The sequence below is a fragment of the Sphaeramia orbicularis genome, chromosome 15 (assembly GCF_902148855.1).
Source record: "Sphaeramia orbicularis chromosome 15, fSphaOr1.1, whole genome shotgun sequence".
Lineage (NCBI taxonomy): Eukaryota > Metazoa > Chordata > Actinopteri > Kurtiformes > Apogonidae > Sphaeramia > Sphaeramia orbicularis.
This window is the reverse complement of record NC_043971.1, coordinates 51,267,575-51,288,791: the sequence shown is the minus strand read 5'-3', so window position 1 is coordinate 51,288,791 and position 21,217 is coordinate 51,267,575. Positions and strand designations below refer to the sequence as shown.

The window sequence follows — 21,217 nt, the reverse complement described above, 5'->3', positions numbered from 1 at the left end:
TCTCTTTGTTTAGTGCAAAAAAACCCCAAACAAAACATTAATTATGAAAATTTCATATTTACCAACTATCCACACAAAAAAGATGTGAATAAACCTGAAAAAAAAATGAAAATTTCGTAAGAAAATCAAGTGCAATTTTAACAATATTATGCCTCAACTTATCATTTCTACATGAGCATTATGGATCAGATCTACAAAGGCACAAAATATTAATAACAGGTTGAATATTGTTAACATTGCACTTAATTTTCTTGAGACATTTCAATTTTTTCACATTTTATTGTTAGAGGATCATTTGTTCATGTAAATATTTTCGTAATTTAATGTTACTTTTGCACAAAAACAGGAGAAAATTTACAAGTTGTCTTTATGTATAGGCAGAACATAGGTTTAACAACCCTTGATTCCTATTTTAATTGTTAAAGGATAGTTTGTTAAAAAAAAAAAAAGAAAGAAAAAATGTTGACTGTCATTATTTCTAGGTATAATGTAATATTATTTATCACATTAAAACAAGAAGAAAATTTGTAGTCTTTATTTATAGGTTATTGTGTTATTATTTGACTTTAGATCACATTGGTCTGTATGTGGAACCTGAACTAAAACCAGTTTTAAAAACACCATAAAAGGGTTAATATCTTCAGTGTAAATTTTTGCACTTTGCTAGTTCGCCCCCCAGGCCGGACTGAACCCTTTGGTGGGCCGGGTTTGGCCCATGGACCACATGTTTGACACCCCTGGTCTACAGTATTTACAGACAACACTACACATGGGCTGAGAATATAATGTACACGACTGTTTAAAGAACAGGAGGACTGTATATTTTCTGAAGTATTCAGCTCAGAACGTATCCAGAATTATGCAAAAATGCAGCCAGTTCAGTTCCCTGAAAACCCTAAGGTCGACCTCTGTTCTTTTAATTACACAGGTTCAGTGTTTTCTTGAATTAATTAGACAAACATCGGGAGTGAAAAAGGAAACATAAATGTAACGTGTATGAAATACCAGGTTTAAAATGTGGAGTTACAGTCAATTCATGTTTAAAGATACAGATAAAACTTGATTTTTTTTAAATCAAAATGTCAGATTCTACGTTAAAGTTTAAATTCCCTGATTTTCCTGAAACTTCTAATGGTTTACTTCATTTCTACTGGTAATTCTCTGAATTTAAATAGTGACTGATCTTAATTTATCACATAACTAAAACAAAAAAGGGTTGTCAAACTTTCCTATTTAATTAAACATATTTTAATGAGTTTCGAATATTATTACAGTAGTTTACATGGAACCTGTTTATTGCAGTGATTCCCTTACATTGGGTTTTAGTTTAACCTGCACAGTTTGGGTAATGTATGTTTTTGATGAAATAGGTGACGTAAAAACATGTCATTTTCTCAAATTGTTTAAAAATGTTATATTTGGTTTTCTTATATAAAATAGAATATCATCTGCATATAGGGATATATGGGAGGGGTTATAATAGAATATCATCTGCATATAGGGATATTTGGGGGTTTAAAATATAGAGTATCATCTGCGTACAGGGATATTTGGGGGTTTTATTGTCTTTTTTGCAAATGTTTTATGACTAAGACATAATACAGATAAAAGGACAATGATGCCTGTTTCTGTTGAAGTGGTCGCCTTCTGACAGTATAGAACCAGTGTAAGTTTGAAATTCACAGATTCAACTACTGAGTCTGATGTACTTTACATAATTTTAGATAGTCAGTTATGTTAATTTATCATGTAATCCCCTAGAAAGAGTGCCATCAAAATGTCCTATTTAATTAAAATTCACTTTGAAATCCCATTATCTGATTATTACAGTATTTTACATGAACCTGTTTACTGCAGTGATTCTTTAGTGATGGTTTTAGTTTAACCTACACAGTTTATGTGATGTGTTGTTTTTGATGAAAGTGAATGAATACATTTCTTTTTTCAGATCGCTGATATGTGGTTTTCTTATGTATACATAAAATAGACTACCATCTGCTTCTGGACTAGATTTTGGGGGTTCATATAATAGAGTATCATCTACATATACAGGGAAATTTGGGGCTTTATTGTTTTTTCTTTGCAAACATCTTTATGTTTAAGACAAATATTAATACTGATCAAGGACAACGATGCCCGTTTCTGTGAAACGTTAGCTTCAGACAGTGTAGAATTAGTATAAATGTGTGATCTGCTGGTCTAACTACCGAGTCTACTACTACTGAGATGCTTTAGTGACAGAGTTAAAAACATTTGGATTGACAGTAAAACTGTTGGATAAATGCATCCATAATCTGTGACTGAATGAAGCAGGTCAGCGACACAGATGGATGAACAGTTCAAACATGTAGACAAGTGTTTACTTCACACACACACACACACACACACACACACACTGGGATAACATGGACCGAAATGATGCACAAATACAACAACACAAAGCATCACACACACACTAAACACACACAAACCAAAGGAAAACACAAGGAAACTGTCAGAGTTTAGATCAAACTCCAGCACAGATGTACTTCGTGTCTGCTGCTGCTGTTATCACCAGGGCTGTGTACGCGATACGATACAAATCACAATACGATATATCATGATACTGTTAAAAAGGCAATGTTTGTTTGTTTCTTTTTTTCTGAAAGATTATTTCCTTGAAGAATTGAATTACACCATAAATCTGCACAAATATTAGACACATTTTTATTTGATCACAACAGGATCTAATGTTATATCATAAAATGTTCCTGTGTACCAAACTGAATTATGTTTACAGACATTACAGTTTAAGATCCTGTTCAAATAATCATACTCTTTTAGTTCAGAACTAACATTAGAACAGTATTTTAGTTTCAATCCAACAAAAAGAAAAAGAGTGGTTAAATAATAATAACAATAAAAAAAAAACCACCAAATGAACCTCCACAATGTCTGCATTGAATAAATACCTAAAAATATTGAAACAGTACTTGTTAATATTGATACAGTATTGTGAAATGAATATATCGCGATATATTGCAGAACCAATATTTTCTTACACTAGCGGCATTGTACCCGTGGTGCCATTGTACGTGGCATGAGAGGCTAAAATCTTCCCAGCAAACCACACAACATTTGAATACAGATATAAAATTGTGCTCAGTAGATAGTCAGGTAATGTTTCTATTCATTTGGCGAGTTTGGCGGCGATCAGGCCTGTGGAAGGCTGAGGAAAATCCTGTACAAACGCCTCCTCTGCTGCAACAATCGATCGGATGGACACAGAACGTGCATCATATAGTAGGATCCCTAGTTATCACCGGTCCAAATGGGTCAGATTAACACGTGATGGCGAGGAGAATAAAGGGGGTTAGGTGAAAACACAACCACAGGCGTCAGATTAAACCCTCATGCATCAGCAGTGATACGACAAACAGAGGGCAAGTTCCACCACATTCTTCACACACTTGTATCACATTATTATAAACATCCAACGCAGACTCCACTCCTGCACTCATATCATGTCACACTTACAGGCTTCGTATGCGAAAACAGTCCCGACGCTCGCCACCGGTATCTTTACACAAATCTGATGTGTGAAGTCTTTCTAATCCTCTAAAATCACCATTCTGCACCCCCCCCCACACACACACACACACACCACCACCTCAACCCCCCCCCCAGTTATTTGGCGTCAGTCCGCATTGGGACTCACGTCTTCAGAGTGAGTGCAGGTTACCACTGGAAGGTGCAGCAATCGGGGCCTTTGACGCAGAAAACAACAAAAACTCCAAAATAAAGATTGGTTGGGGGTGGGGTTTGGTGGCGTAGGGGTGGGGGTGGGGGTTCGTGATCTGACACTATCGAGTTAACAACGGGCGGGGTTCCGAGAAGAGGGGGCTGCTGGGGAATCAAAGCGGGTGAGGGGCAGACTGACAAAAGGCTTCCTGTCAGAAAGTGGAAGAAAGTAAGCTGGTGTTTGTGAAGGAGGGGGGCAGGGGCGGGGGGCACCGACAGACAGCGGGAGGGGGTGGGGCTGCAGAAGAAGAGGAGTGAACTGCTGTAAACTTGACTCCTGGCCTCCCGCCAGAGGGAGCAGTATTTTAATGGTTGTGCTACGTGCAGGAGCGTGAGGAAGGTTGGCCAACCCCCCATCACCACCCCCACCCCCCCACTACACACACTGCAAGGCTAGGGATGGGTAAACAGACGCCGCTAGGAGGGTATTTATGTGGATTCAGATGTGTGAGGATTGGAGGTGGGGGCAGTTTCACCTTTCATTTCCTTAAACTCACAGAAGACTTCAACTGCAGGAAATCAAGGTTTGATATGAGTCCGAACAGGATTTACTCCACACCACAAAGTGTTTAAAAGAAAAAAAAAAAAAACACTTATCACCTCAAAAAAAACAGTATGCATTTGGTTTTGGTACCAAACCAGGTCTAGAACCGGTCTAGAACGCGGTCTAGAACCAGCGCTACCTTCAGGACTGAGCGAGGATAATACATCTGCTTATAACGTCAGTTGTATCTAATGACACACTGGGTCCATTTGGTTCTAAAGGAGAGAACAGTTCTACTTCTGAAATGTCTAGTTTTTCCATCTTAACCCATAAAAATACAAAACTATTTCTGTAGTGACTTCCAGATGAATTTTTCTATACATTCAACCTTTCCAAAGACATACCACCGTTTATTCTAAAATTATCGTTAGGGATGGGAATCAAGAACCACATCCCAGTAGCTCGATTCCTTGGAATTGTTTGCCTATCTGCTTAACAATTCTGCTTCGTAATTCCGCCTTCGTTGTGTGATGACGTCATGCGTACACTGCATTGTTTTGGTCAGAACATAGACAACACAGTGTTGAGGCAGAAATGGTCTAAAAAGACGACACTGGGTCCAAACGGACCACACCAGGTCCAAAAGGACCACACCAGGTCCACTGGGACACTGTCAAAGCTTCCATTTCTTCTAAAGGGTGGAATCCCTCCAGTCTGCTCAAACATTTGTCCACAGCATGTGATTCATTTGATTCTCTACTTAGTGGCACTTGTGAGTCTAGGGGCAGAGTGAACACCAGGCCGTCATCCAGGCCCAGTTCCGGTGCGGGCAACAAACGTTGTACCCCCACAAATACAAGTTTCCAAAGGTAGGGGAAAGGAAATGAGGTGAACAACAACGGGAGACGGGCAGAGCCGAACTGGTTCCACGTAGTAGAAATGCAGCAATAGAGGAATTAGTAGAGAGCCTGTAGTTTTGCCCCCCCCCCCCGAACCGGGCCCGGCGTCATCTGTTATTATTATTTGTTCATACTGTATATGTTATATTTTCTCTGCAGATGGAAATATAAAAGACAGTTAATGCAAGCACACCCGTTTGTACTCTTTTATTCCCTCACCCAATGAGAATCAATAAGGAATTGATAAGGAATCGGATCGATAACCAAAATCGATAATGGAATCGGAATCATTAAATTCTTATCGATTCTCATCCCTAATTATCGTATGAATTTTGTATTTTTCAGTGTAAAACCTGTATTTTCTTATATTTAATTCACTGATCATGTAGGTGTTCATTAAAACTCAGAATAAATTCAAAGGTTACTTTATCAAAAAGAACACTTGGGACTTCCTGGTTAAATAAGGTAAAATAAAAAATTTAAAAAACTGAAAAACAGTGTCTTTTTCAGTCCAATCTGTTATTAATTGAACATAAACCCAGTGTGTCCATTCACTATCACTGATCCAACTCCTTGGGTTTTACTGGAGAATCAATGTTGTAGAAGATGACTGTGTTTTCAAAGGTAACTACGGAGCCTCTGAACGTCCAAATGGGTCATATCTGATGACCATGAGAAGATGAAGAACTGTATTTTACAATTATTGACATGGACTGATAGGATTAGTGGATCAACAGGTATAATTTTAGGAAGGTGACGATATGAGGGACTGTGGAGAATAGAACATCAGTTCTATACTGAACTGCCTCCAGACTCCATATCTGTAAATGTCTTTCTGAGGTCGTTCTGCCCTGGTTTGATTCATGTGATGTGGTCATAAGGCCTGACATAAGCAGACGACGACGCCACGTCTGATCAAACCATTCAAGGCCTTTAACCCTTACCGACCCAAACATCCACAATCAACCAAAACCATCTCCTGACTGAACTATTTAATTCCTGTTGATCCATTAATCCTATCAATCCATGTCAATAATTGGAGTAAAATACAGTTCTTCATCTTTTCATGGTCCTCAGATATGACCCATTTGGACGTTCAGAGGCTCTGTGGTTACCATGGAAACACAGTCATCTTCTACAACATTGATCCAGCAGTAAAACCCATGGAGTTGGACCAATGACAGTGAATGGACACACTGGGTAAAATGAACAAAAGCAAATAAAAAATGTACCAAATATTACATAACGTGAAAGAAATACACAAAAAAATTGATTAACATGAAATAAAACAGATAAAATAAGCAACAAAATGAAAAAAAAAAACAGCCAAATGAATGATTGAAATGAACAAAAATGAATAATAAATCAACAAAACAATAACATCAACAAAACTAGAAGCACTCGGAGAGCGCAGACCTCCGCCAAGGCTGATCAGTGCCCCCCCCCCCCCGATCACCACCAAAATTTAATCATTTCTTCCTTATCCCATTTCCAACAAACCCTGAAAATTTGTTCCAAATCTGTCCATAACTTTTGAGTTATGTTGCACACTAACAGACAGACACAAACAAACAGACAAACAAACAAACAAACCCTGGCAAAAACATAACCTCCTTGGCGGAGGTAATAAGCCACAAACTGAACAAAATTCAAAGAAAATATGAAATAGGTAACAAACTGAACAAAAATAAAATAACATGTAAAACGAATAAAAAAGCACAATAATAATCATCTTCTCCAACACTGATTCACCAGTAAAACCAGTGGAGTTGGATCAATGACAGTGGATGGACACACTGGGTTTATGTTCAGATCGGACTGAAAAAGGCACTTTTTCTTCAGTTTTTCTCTGTTTTGATAAAATAACCTTTGAATTTACTCTGAGTTTGAATAAATATCTTCATGATAAGTGAATTAAATATAAGAAAATACAGGATTTAAACTGAAAAAGGTCAAATAAACAGGATAATATTAAATGTTGTCCATCTGTCAGTGGTTTGAATGGGTGTTAAATGGTTAAATTTGATGAAACTGTCTGAGTCTGAAACACATGGCGCTGCTCAACCTGAACCTGAAGACATTCTGAAACGGACCTGAGATGGTTTCCACCGCCGTCACAGAGGAGGCTTTTCCCGGCCGCCACCTTGACCTCTGACCCCTGACCCTATCTGAGCTTCCTCTTCCCTCCACCAGCTGCTCTTCCGCATTCCTGGCGGCCTCATTAGGAGGTGACCTCGCTCGCGTTGTCGTTCGTCTACATTCCACAGCCTCCACTTCAGAAGCCGACCGCCATCCACAGCCGACGGCGAAGGAGAGCGAAGCCGAGGTCATGGCGCGGCGCTGCGGAAGCATTTAGTTTGGCCTCAAAGGACAACGTCACGTTCACAACAACCACATAAACACCAGCAGATCGTTTCCACCGACAGGAATCCATCTGTTACGACGAAAATAAAGACGGATTTGCATAAAAAAAAGGAGGAAAAATACAACAAACCCAACATCAGCCTGGACCTGAACGATCCACGAGCACAGATCATCTGATTATGTTTATATCAGACAGAAAAGGACAAAGATTTATATAAAAATACATTCAATGACTCATATTTATCTGTTCAGTTCATCAGATTTAAACTGAACCTTCAGTTTCATCTTGTGTCTTTCACATCGTTTTATTTCTTGTTCTTGTTTAATAATTGGAGAATGTATTAATATATATGTATTATTATTATAATGTATTATTATACAATATAAATAATGTGTATATATTGTATGATTATAAATAATGTATTATAGTACGTATTATACAATGTAAATATAATTATCCTATGTTGTTGTTACATCACTGTATAATGTATTTATATGTAATAGATATAATTAATGCGTATAATATTATATGACTATGAATAATGAACTATGATATACAATATATCATGTATGTAGACTTGGACAGTTTATTTTGATATGTGTAAAATATATGAGTTTATTCTGTGGCTCACGGGACTTTGTTTCCAGCAGAAAAAGACGGGGGGGGGGGGGGTATAAGCTGCACTTCATCACATTCGTTTTTGAATATGTTGGGGTTTTTTTCTTAGTTTTTCTTTACTGTTTTTGGTTTTACATTCAAAATAATTAAACAAATGAACTCCATCACACAGAATAGTTGTGTTTTAATGTAGATTCATATTATTGTCATGTGTTTTAGTCATTTGGGATCCATTTCCATGATACAAATAAGAAATAAATAACATTAAAAGAATAAAAGGGTAGTTATTTTCATCATCTAGCTCTGATCGTTAATGCTGTATGATTATCATGTCATACAAACATGGTTTCGGGGTTATATCTGAATTTACCTTATTACTGTGTTCCATGAACGACTGGAGGAGTTTGAGAATGATCTCACAAGAAAATGTAAATTTTTAACTATAAAACAAATCAAAATGTATAATTTCAGAAGTTTACTTTCAAAATTTCCAGATCTGAAAAACTACAACACATAATAAATAAATAAACAAACATGGGACGTTCACACTTTTACATGAATCTGAGGTGAAGACAGTTATTTGTGTAGTTGATTCTAAATGAATGTTTCTCTACATTTAACCTTTTTTTAAGTGATTTATCACCATTTATTAGAAAATAATCCTCTAGATTTTGCATTTTTCAGTATATATCTTGTATTTTCTTAGATTTAATTCACTGATCATGTAGATGTTCATTAAAGTTCAGGGTAAATTCAAAAGTTATTATATAAAAACAGAGAAAAACTGAAGAAACAGGACTTTTTCAGTAACATAACGTACTGTTCACTTTTAAACCTCCTCGGCCAAATCTAGAGTAAGATTCTGTTAAAGTTCCTGCCCTATAATTTAGATTCGATTGTCTTTGTGTTAAACTTATTCCATACATATTTCTATTTGAAAGTACTCAGATCTGTATGAAGGGGGTTTATCTGCGACTCCTCCCCCTCCCAACTGCTCTATGTTGTGATTGGCCGAGGCCCAGCACATGGTTAACGCTCTGTTCTGCTGCACCATAAACAAACAGAACATGGATGTTAACTCCGCACATCAGTGTTTGTTTAAAGTCGTACACGTTTCAGCTTAGTCTGACGTGGACGCCGACGCTTCACCGTTTATCAGATAAAACTGAAACATCCAGAGGGAGAATCAGTCAAATATTGGATGAAGTCCATCAGCTTCAGTGGGAGATGTGGATTAAATGTGATGGTTCTGAACTATATGGACATAAATATTAGGACACATCATGTCTACAGCTGTCAGATGTTCCTGTTCATGAGGATCTGACAGTAAAAACATCAATATTCCTTCAAGTTTGATGGTAGATTTTTCTTCCTCAGTCAGATGTGATGAAAGTAGATGGTTAGATGAGGAAGAAAATTATTATTTACAGTCAGAGCAGGAAAAATATTATGGAAATTTAGAGGTAGAACATTTAAAATCATAGTCATGGATAAAAATTTTAAAAAAAAATCAATACTAAGAGAAATTAAATTAAAACCATCTCTGATTTTGGATTCAAAACAGTTTATCCCAAACTAACCAATGCACTGATATCTATCCCATAATATAAAACTACATTCTGACATTAGTCTTTATTGTTTTGGATCCCAGACCCCTGTTAGAAAAGAAACACCTGGGTTCAACATGTCCACAGACTTTTGTCCATATCGTGTATTCTGTAAATCTGGATCCTCAGGTGAATCTGACTGGGTCAGCGTTGCCCATAGCAACGCCATCAGGTCACAGCGGGGTCAAACGGTGAGTGTGGCGGTGAATGGGCGGCAGTCAGAGCAGACGCTGCGAGGGGTCGGTCCTTTCAGAGGAGATGCTTATCCCAACACAAACAGAGGGGCCGCAGACCTCCAGGAGCAAAGGACTGTGGGAAACGGGGGGCGGCGGCCTGGGCCTGCTCACCCCTTTATCTGACGGACGGCGACGCTGCCTCCAGAGGAAACCCATGTTTAGAGCAATGACCTACTGTAATCTGCTGCTTCTTTACTGTGAACAATGAGGGGGGGCACGTGGAGACACCCCACCCCCCCACCCAACAGGAAACGCAACTGGAAACAGGTTTAGATGGATTCACATGTGGAACCAGGTGGGGGCGGGGCCTCTACAGGTGAGTCCACCATGGGTCCAATCAGCAGGTCTGATGGACCCGGGTACAGCCTGTCACTGGGTCAGAACCTGATACCTTCCACTATTCTGGTTTATAACAGTTCCAGTTCAGTCTGCTGTGCATCCATGTCTCTCCCCCCCCCCCCCCCCCCCCCCCCCCCCCCCAAGTCTCTCTCTACGGATTTTATCTCGATATTTTAAGACTTTATTCTTGTAGTGACAAGTGTTTTTATTTTCTTATGTGGCCCTAATACGGCGTCGTAGTTAAATGCTAAAATGTGTCAAAGTGTATTTTTACTCAAAGGGGTGTTCGTGTCATGATTTAACATTATTTACAATTAGGGATGTAACGAGATGAAAATTTCATATCACGGTTACTGTGTCCAAAATTATCACGGTTATCATTATTATCACAGTATTATTGAAATTGTGCTCAAAATGTTCAAAAAGTACTAATACACACACTGAAATAATTTAACCAAGTTGTTTAAAAAAAAAAAAAAAAAGTAATTGGCACAATGTATCTTCTGTTGCAGAAACATTCAAATATTAACCCTTAGTGGTCTGAGCCTATTTTGTCCGTTTTTCAGTCCTTTTGATTTTGCCTTTATATACTAATAAACAAATGTTTACTATACCCATGTTTGGGATCTTTTATTTTTCAGCACAATTTCCTCTGTATCATCTGTCTGTTGAGGACTTGCAGCTGACGTCACTGGTCATGTGATTGTTGTTTACACCGCCATATTGGTAGGCACGCTATCTGGATCCAGAAAGTCAGAACTGTTGCTTTATATCGTGTTTTTCTTTGGACTCGTGTTTGCGTGTTTTGTTATTTGTGAGTATGTCTGCTTGTGATAAAGGCACCATATGCTGCGTTTCCACTACGTGGTACTGGCTCGGTTCGACTCAACTCGACTTTTTTGCACTTCCATTACGAAAAAGGACCTGGAATCTGGTACCCAGTACTAGTTTTTTGGTATCACCTCCGCCGAGGTTCCAGGACTGGGGAACAGATACTAAAACGTGACCACTGATTGGTCAGAGTTGTCTCTGTGACCCGCCGTTTTACAAAAAACAAATGCGGAAGTTTACAGTAAATATAGTGGTAGGTTAATCTACATGATGACAGCCCCCAAAACTACACCACTCAGTCAGGAGATTCAGTCATTGGTGGCCGACGTAAAAATTCAGCATGAGCTTGACGAGACAACAGGCAACGAGCGAGTTTATCAGCGACTCTGAACAGACGACACGGAAGTAATGCGCCGCATTGGTATGACGTCCAGGTACTGTAAAGTCTGTAGTACCCTGTAATGGAAACGGTCTCCAGGAATAGTATATGGTACCCAAGTCGAGCCGAGTCGAGTCGAGCCGGTTCCACGTAGTGAAAACGCAGCGATAGATGAGTTTCAATGTTTACTGACAACAGTGATGCACGGGCAGCTCGGAGGCAAAAACAGGAGTACCAGCTCCAGCCGGCTCACATCAGCCGTACACCTCCAGGCTCTCCCTTGGAACTGGTGAACGAGCCGATATGTTAGCTCTAAAACGGTCCATTAACTGTCTCTGTCCAAAAGCCCATCCCATCTCTCTTTCACAGCCGCTTAATTTGACTTGACCGCATGGGGAAGGCTGTCCCACAGTACAAAAGCAGACTGCACAGACGGGTGGGGGGTATTCTCACCAGCTCCCCACTGAACTCATCGCATCGCCCGCTGTAGCTCCAACTGCCACTTCCAGCTAAGGAAACTCTGGCTGCCATCGCCAGCAAAAGGAGCAGGTAGATCCACAATCACTCTCCGTCTATAGGCTGATAGGCCAGGGAAGCCCTTCTGGTAGGTTTAAAAGGGTCTGCATCATATGATGACAATTCTTTTTTTCCACGCCGCTAAGTGTAACAGACATGCAGGCTAACTATACTGAGAAGCTACGCTAACCGCGGTAACAACTATAAACAGCAGCTCGGCAGAATAGAACCACCGCTGCCACCAATGGAACTGAGCGGTCTTTACTTGGTGAAAGCTAAGGAATAAACGGCACACAGGAGTTTAGCAGGTCCATCGTTTAACACGCACAATCCAAGGAAAGCTGTCTACCAATATGGTGTTGTAAACAGAAAACCACATGATCATGTGACGTATGTGCAAAACCTCAATTATTTTTTCACTTTAACCTACTATATAACACAAAACGCCAGAAAACACACACACACAAAAAAATTCCGATTTCAAAAATGTATATACTTTATTGCATAAATAACACGAAGATGCTTAACGAATCTTTTCAAAGACTTTAAAAGTGAATATTGGTTCCACATATTAGGTATATAAAATTAAAATTGTAAAAAAAAAATAAGACTATTCTCAAATATTTGACATAAAAGCATAGATTTACATAGGCGTTTTTTCCCCTAAAAGTGCGGTAATCAAACACGGTTATTATGATAATAGAATTTAAACTGTAATACTAACCGTCTCCAATTTTACACGGTTTATCGTTATACCGGTAATCGTTACATGCCTATTTACAATCTGTTGATTTTAGTGGCTGGGTCAGAATTTGAAAAATCATGAATTAACATTTTTGTATTCAGACCTCTAAACAAATTGTGAAAAATAATCTGACCTTTTAGAACATGAAGTGCAAAGTGCGTTTCAGTAGGATCCATTCATGTGGTCTGTGTTTTCTTTCACTGTTTTTATCAAATGAACTGAACTTGTGAATATTGTTATTCCCCTCCCGGCCTGTGGTGGCGCCGCATCAACAATTACAGAGAAACACTGAGGGAGAAACCTGGTTCATCTGTGGGTTAATGCAGGATGACCTCTGTTTCCAACACATGAAAATAAAACATGCAGCGTGGGTTTAGGCTGTGTTTACCCATAATGCCCTGTGTTGTAGTCCACTTCCTGCATGTGGTTCAGCTGAAACAGATCCAGATGAGTTCCACTGTTCACTCATACCTCGACAGATGAAGCGTACGATCGGAGGAAATGAACTCCGGTCCATTTAAAGTGAACAAACAGCTGTGACATGAATGAACCCGAATGTCGATCAGAGTTTAAAGCACACGTCGACTGAACGTTGGTAAAGTCGGATGTAACACGATAATTCATCTGCAGATATCAGCTCAGTATTCAGCCAAAATACTGACTTCATGAAGGCTTATGAAGGTCTGAAAATGGACTGACTATATTAAAAACAACATAAAAAAAGGCTAAAAACCGGACAAATGAGAACATGTTCAATCAGCGCTGATGATCAGTCTGTAGATTCACAGCCATAGATACTGACAATACTGTCACAGTATGAGGACGGAAACCAGGAAATATTCACAGACCAACCAGGAAATGCGAAAACGTAGAGTTTAACTGATGATTAGTTTAATTACTGACACTAATCAATAATCAGTCCAATTATTGTTGGAGGTTTTAACTAATAATGATTGATGGATTCATCTATATGATCTGAAAAGCCTTTCATTCACACACCAGTGAAAGCTGAAGTTTCAGGGTCAGGAATTGAACCGACACCCCTCTGGTTCCTGGATGACCTGTTCTATGGACCCGATCAGAACATCAGAACCAACACGAAACAGAGTTAACGTCTCAGACGGACTTCATTGACGAAGACTGACATTAGGATGGTTTATGTTTGAATGAGGCATCACTACACCTGGGAAACTCCGATACCGACTGCAGGAAACAACGACCTTCACGGTCCATTAACCTGATGATTATCTAATTAATGAATACATGTTTATGTTTATTATTATTGATTATTATTAGTATAATACTAATAATAATTGCTCTCTTTAGAGTTTTTTTTAAATTTATTTTTATCAATTTTGTTCATTTTTCTTGTATTTTTATTTGTTTTGTTCATTTTATTGCCCATTTTTAAATTTTCTTCAATTCTGTTCATTTTGTTGCTGACTTTATTAGTTTTTCATCATTTTAGTCAATTTTTTGCTTATTTCATCTCACATTATTTATCATTTGGTAATTTTTAAAATCATTTTTGTAGTATTACTAAGTATTTGTTAATTCACCTTTATGCCACATTTCCAGTTTTTTTTCTCATTTTATGATCATTTTGTACTTTTTATCCTCATTTTTCCTTCAAATGGTCCATTTTCTCCAGTTAAACATGGTCGATAGTGGATGTTTGGGTCTTTAAGGGTTAATAAAACCTCTTAGTCATTTTAGAGTCTGGTTTTTCAATGTCCTGGTCCTTGTTCTGGTGTAGGCCAGGTCCCGGCCCAGGTCCTGGTCCAGATCTGGGTCCCGGTTTGTAAACCCACTGCCTTGGTCTGTCCAGCTGTGAACCATCACAAACAGAGCATCTCTTTCTTTGGGCTGGTCTTGGACCAGATCCAGGACCAGCTCAGACCACAGTGGCATAGTAAACATATAAACCAGGCCTCGGACCAGATCCAGGACCAGCTCAGACCACAGTGGCATAGTAAACACATAAACCAGGCCTCGGACCAGATCCAGGACCAGCTCAGACCACAGTGGCATAGTAAACACATAAACCAGGTCTCGGACCAGATCCAGGACCAGCTCAGACCACCGTAGCATAGTAAACACATAAACCAGGCCTCGGACCAGATCCAGGACCAGCTCAGACCACCGTAGCATAGTAAACACATAAACCAGGCCTCGGACCAGATCCAGGACCAGCTCAGACCACAGTGGCATAGTAAACACATAAACCAGGCCTTGGACCAGATCCAGGACCAGCTCAGACCACAGTGGCATAGTAAACACATAGACCAGGTCTCGGACCAGATCCAGGACCAGCTCAGACCACCGTAGCATAGTAAACACATAAACCAGGCCTCGGACCAGATCCAGGACCAGCTCAGACCACAGTGGCATAGTAAACACATAAACCAGGCCTGGACCAGATCCAGGACCAGCTCAGACCACAGTGGCATAGTAAACACATAAACCAGGCCTTGGACCAGATCCAGGACCAGCTCAGGCCACCATAAACCAGGCCTCTGCATTAAACATCCAACAGTTTTTAAGGTAAATCCTCTTACGGACCCTGGTCCTGAGGCAGACCAGAGTGTGTGTCCAATTACACTGAGTGTTGCCTGTGCGACGGCTGAACAATACGCAGGAAGACGGTGGTGTGGAGCTGCCATGTTGGTTCTGACGGCGGAAGGAACCTTCTCTGCCTACAGCGTAACGTAGAGCGGCTCCAGGACTCCCAGTGCATCATGGGACTTCCTGCTCTATAGAGCCTTAAGATGTAGGTCAACGGTCAACTTCCTTATGAAAGCAGACGTGGTCGCGGTCAGAGACGCAAACCAGGCCCCAAAAAACAGCATTGGACTATGTATAGGAGGTGGATAGAGTCCACATGGGTCCATGGGGGTCCAGATGGGTCCGGTCTGGTCTTGTTAGTGTCTGTCAGTGCATCACAACAACCATAAAAAAAAGTCATATAACGTCCAATATACAGGATTTAACCACGGAGAAGAAGCTCCGCCCCTACTACCGGGCCCCATGGGATATGACTTCAGAACATACAGGTAGGCTAGACCAGGACCAGACTGGAACCAGGTCCAGGTCCTGAATGAGTACAGATTTTAAGGAGGTATTTAGTAAAAACCTCTAATGAATTGTTTACATTCACAATAAAACTGATACAGTGTTCTTTCTTGCATTGTATCACGTTGTGTTTTATCGTATTGTTCTTTATTGCGTTGTTCTTTTACTGTGTTAATACGTGTCATTTATATCATTGTTTATTGCATTGTATTATTGTGCTGTTCTTTTATTGTATCATTTTATCGCACTATTCTTTTATATGTTTTATTGTGTTGTTCTTTTATTATATGTTTTATTGTGTTGTTCTTTTATATGTTTTATTGCGTTGTTCTTTTGTTGTATAATTTTATTGTGTTGTTCTTTTGTTCTATTTGTTTTATTGTGTGTGTGTTGAGGCTCCAGATACAAATGAACATTTTCTCTTGAATCTGTCATATTTACAACAGATGTTCATTAATGTGAACTGTTCAAACCAAGTAAATACATAAATACTAGGTCAGTATCAGATTACTGATCATGTAAACAGTATAATCTAGTCAGAATAACACAGATCTAATATTATCAGAATGATCAGAATATTTTGGTTCCAAACTTGTTTGATCAGTTTAAAAACACCTGACTCCTCCTGGATGTTGGATTCCCGTGGTGTCCATAAACAGCTCGCCGTCTGCTGAGTGGAGGGGGAGGGGCCTGACAGTCGCCTCTGTGGGTGGTGGGCGGGGTCAGGGGTCAGATCTGGTTAGAAGGTCAGACACAGGTCACACGCAACCGAAGCAGAAGAAGGAGGACAGAGGGTTGACAGTTCAAACACCTGAGCAGTCACTTATTAAACTATTACTGGATAAAAATACCTGAGTTCATTTAAAACGGAACATTTAAACAGAACATTTAAGACGGAATATTTAAAACAGAACATTTAAAGCGTGTGTTCTGGATTAAAACCTGCTCTTCATTAAATGTCCATACGTTCACCTCAGAGTCAATGAGAAACTGGTGTCAGTAATAATGTGAGTGTTTTCTACAAATAAACCTGTTGAATCTGATTCCACTATAATCAGCCTGTTCTGGATCTGATCCATTTCAATGTCAAGTAGATTAATTCTACCTCATAATTATAATTAAACACAACTATATTTTTGTACACTATTATATATATTTCTTAAACATCATATATTGCCCAGTACATATTGTACAAATTGTGCCTTACTAGAATTTTAATACATATATTTGGTTATATATTTGTATATTTAGAGCTTTAAAATGTTTTTTTTTTCTTTTTCTGTTGTATTGATCATTTGCTTCCTGCTCCTCTTTATTCTACTTGAATGGAGCGGCTTAAACACCCCATAATTTCCTCTGGGATGACTAAAGTATTCTGACTGTGATGCAGATGTGAACAGATGGAATCCCATCGACTGTTAAACCTAACGACAGCAGACGAACAAACACCTGTTTAACCCAGTGGATGAATGTCAGATCAGTGACTTCCACCTCTGGAATAATCACAATAATGTGTAAAAGCACTGTTGAGTTTCAGTGAATCAGTTTAAAACCATGGTCTGAGTCATTTCTTCAGAGCCGCCCACGGTTTCCAACGTCGCCTCCGACCACGAAAACAAAACAACCAAAAACCTACGTGTGGATCTGACATGGAGCAGACCAAGCAGAACCGTCTGCAGAGGTCAGAGGTCAAAGGTCAGGACGGACTCGGACTCACACCGATGCCTCCTGTCTTTATACTTTATGTAGTCGTTTTACTTTCTGATCTGAACACCAGCATTAAATATTATTTGACTGTTAATATCACAGATGTTGCTGTAACTGAATTTCCAAAGTGTGGGATCAATAATCAGTTTTATCTTATTATTAACCCTCTGGTGTCCAGGTGATTATATTAAACACACTTTAACCCTCTGGTGTCCAGGTCAACATATTAAACACACTGCACACTTCCTGTTATTAAAGATCAGTTATTTTTCCCAATTTGTTTCAGATCAGAATTCAAAATTTGTTTATTTTTTCATGATATTTGACATTCTGATCCATCCACTAAAACCATCCCATAAGAAACAGTGTTAAATTCCTACATTAACACCCTTCAACCAATGAGTACAAAAACCACACTGACACATTTTAGAACATTTGACCTAGAACCAAAAATAATAATAATATGAACCAGTGTTGGTGTGAATCACTGACAGATGACAGAATGGAAAAAAAAAACAAATACAACTTTTATGTAGAATATTTTAAAAAAAAAAGTTTTTTCAGTTTTTTTTTTACATCCAAAATATAGTGTTTCCATTACAAAAATGGCATTTAAAAGGTTAAAATATTTATAATATTTTAACTGTCTCTAATCCATTAGTGTTTGTGTGTTCTGCACCTGAATCCCTTCCCTCACACTGAACACTTTCACAGATGACTCCACAAACACGGGGGTCCAACGGTACACGTTGGACACGTCGTACTAAACGGTACACCCCTCACAGTTCGGTACCACCGTACGACTCATTTGTCATTTTCAAATGACAGTTCTGGACAAATCATGTTTTATATTGGAGCTTTGTAAGATGACGGACTTAAGGAATTCTACTGTCATTGGTTGGAGTCAGACGCAGAGCTCAGCCCTTCTACTCCAACTAGCCTTTAACATTAACATTAATATTGACATTAGTAAAACCTCCTCTGTCGTCTCCTTATTTGTTATCAATGACTTTCTTCTTCTTCTCATTAAACTTTCCTCTCTTCGTGAAATTTGTTTAGTCTGGTTAATTCAGAGTGGCGCCCTCTGGTGGATTGACTGAAAAACGTTCATTCCAATATACAGGACGAATGGAAGTACGAAGGCAGTGTCACATGACAACGTTAGAAACAGACGAACCATTACGTACGTAAACTGAACATAGATGATTCTTAAGTCTCTACATCAGATCCAGGTCTGTTTCAGAGCACAAACGGGCTCTGAATCCGAACCGAACCATGAACCGTGACTCAAGAACTGCAGTACATACAGAACCGTGCAGAACCCAGACCGTTGCATCCTTAAATAAACTCAGTCCACTTGTTTACAAAAAAACCCAAATGTCACTCTGGTCTTTTCGGAAATTTTATCACAAAGTGCATTATGGGAATGTGAGTTCAGTGCAGGTTCAGTTTGTTTGTCTATTGAAGTTAAACCCATGTGTCCTTTACCTCCATCCACCGACTGGACTCATTCTATAAACAAACCCTGGTGGACTGGAGACCTTTACCTCAGAACCACCTGGATCCACCGTAAATGATTTCTACCAGAAACTGTCAGAAACTGCTTTCGCTTGGTCGTCATTCCCACAATGCACTGCACCACAAAATGTCCGAAAAGGCTGGGATCAAAGTCACACGATGATTTAAAAGAAAACAACTCAACGAACCTGAAAATATCACAAAGAATAAAAACGATTAAATAATCAACAATTTACCAACTGAAAATTAATAAATACAAGTAATACTAGTAATACTACTAATAGTACTAATATAAATACTACTAGTACTACTGATACTTCTAGTATTACTAATACTACTAGTACTACTAATACTACTAGTTATTAATACTACTAGTACTAATACTCCCACCACTACTACTGATAATATTAAACCAGTACCAGATTATTTTTACACAAACTTTGAACTTCAACAGTAAAACTTTCACTGTTGTGTTTTGTTGTGTGTATTTGAATGTGTTGTGTGTCCATAGTCCTGCACACTTTAGTGTGTTGTGTTGTCTCCTGCTGTGTGTCTGTTGTGTGTCCTGTTGTATGTCTGCACCTTAGTCCGTCCGTTGATAGTGTAGTTGCCCAGTTTGTCTGTTGTGTACTGTGTTGTGTGTCTGTTGTGTTGTGTCCTGTGTTGTGTATCTGTTGTGTGTCCGTACTTTGGTCCGTCCGTTGATGGTGTAGTTGCCCAGTTTACTGTTGTGTTGTGTACTGTTGTGTGTCCTGTGTTGTGTGTACTGTTGTGTATCCTGTGTTGTGTATCCTGTGTTGTGTGTCTGTTGTGTTGTGTGTACTGTTGTGTGTCTGTACCTTGGTCCGTCCGTTGACAGTATAGTTGCCCAGTTTGCTGTTGTGTACTGTTGTGTGTCCAATGTTGTGTGTTATGTGTCTTTGTGTATCTTGTGTGTCTGTTGTGTGTCCTATGTTGGTGGTGGTGTGTGTTCTGTGTTGTGGTATATGGTGGTCTGTGTGTGGTCTGTACGTCAGTCCATACTGTTGATAGTATAGTTGCCCAGTTTGTCTGTTGTGTACTGTGTTGTGTGTCCAATGTTGTGTGTGTTATGTGTCTGTTGTGTATCTTGTGTGTCCTATGTTGTGTGTGTGTGTTGTTGTATGTCTATTGTGTGTCTGTTGGTACTGTGATGTGTGTCTGTTGTGTTGTGTGTCTGTTGTGTCCGTACCTTAGTCCGTCCGTGCTGGTATAGTTGCCCAGTTTGCCGTTGCAGTGCGGATCAGGTCGTCCATGCGGCTCATGAGGAAGCGGATCTTGTCGCAGCCGGACTCCGCCCCTCTATCCAGGTGATCTTGTCCCCTCGGATGTCTTTGCTGGAGTCGCTCTTCTGACTCACCAGCGTCCGTCCGTGAACTTGCCGGTTTTGTGCAGGGCCTTGACGTGTCCAGGACGCCCGCTCCCACCTCCGCCCCCAGGAAGTTGTCCACCACGCAGATATGCCGTGCTTGTCCATGCACGGGACTATGTACTCCATGGCAGCTTCTGCGGGGACGAGCGGGACTGTCCGTTGGGCGTCCCGGGGTTGGACCGCTCCTCCGCCGGACCCAGAACCGTGCCCGTCCCCGGACCCGGGCGCCTCTGAGCCGGAGCCGTCCCCGGGCTCGGAGCTCCGGGTCTTATCTGCCGGCGCTTCGTCGTTGCTGGCCGGCGGCGGTGGCGGAGGGCGGGGGCGGCTCGGTGCTGGTGGTGGCCGGGGGCCGCTCCGCCTCCTTACAGATGAGCTTGTGCTTCTTCCAGTGCTGCTTCTGGTGCTCCTTACTGCAGTAGAAGGAGCTCCGGCACCTCCCGCACTTCAGCAGGTTCTCCATTTCCCGCACAGTTCACAGTTACTGCCGCTCCCGATCCAGGTCCGCTCTGCGGCGGCTTCTCCATGTGGCGGCTTCGTCGTCGGCCGCAGTGCGCCTTTAATTTCCGCCTGCTCCGTCCGGTCACCGACAACTTCACACACGATCCGCGGTCTGCGCCACGCGAAACCGAAGAGTAAGAGTCAAAAGCCGCGCCATTCCTCCGCTCCCGCTCCGTCTTCCACATCTTGGGTCAGTGGAAGGCGGCTCCGGCGCGGCTCCCGGGCCGGGCTCG

At 40.3% G+C, this 21,217-nt stretch overlaps 1 pseudogene; it reads right to left on the bottom strand.

Annotated features, from left to right (window-relative positions):
* Positions 1 to 20,962, bottom strand: part of LOC115433798 (egl nine homolog 1-like) — a 39,731-nt pseudogene extending 18,769 nt beyond the window's left edge.
* Between the last annotated feature and the right edge of the window lie 255 nt (positions 20,963 to 21,217).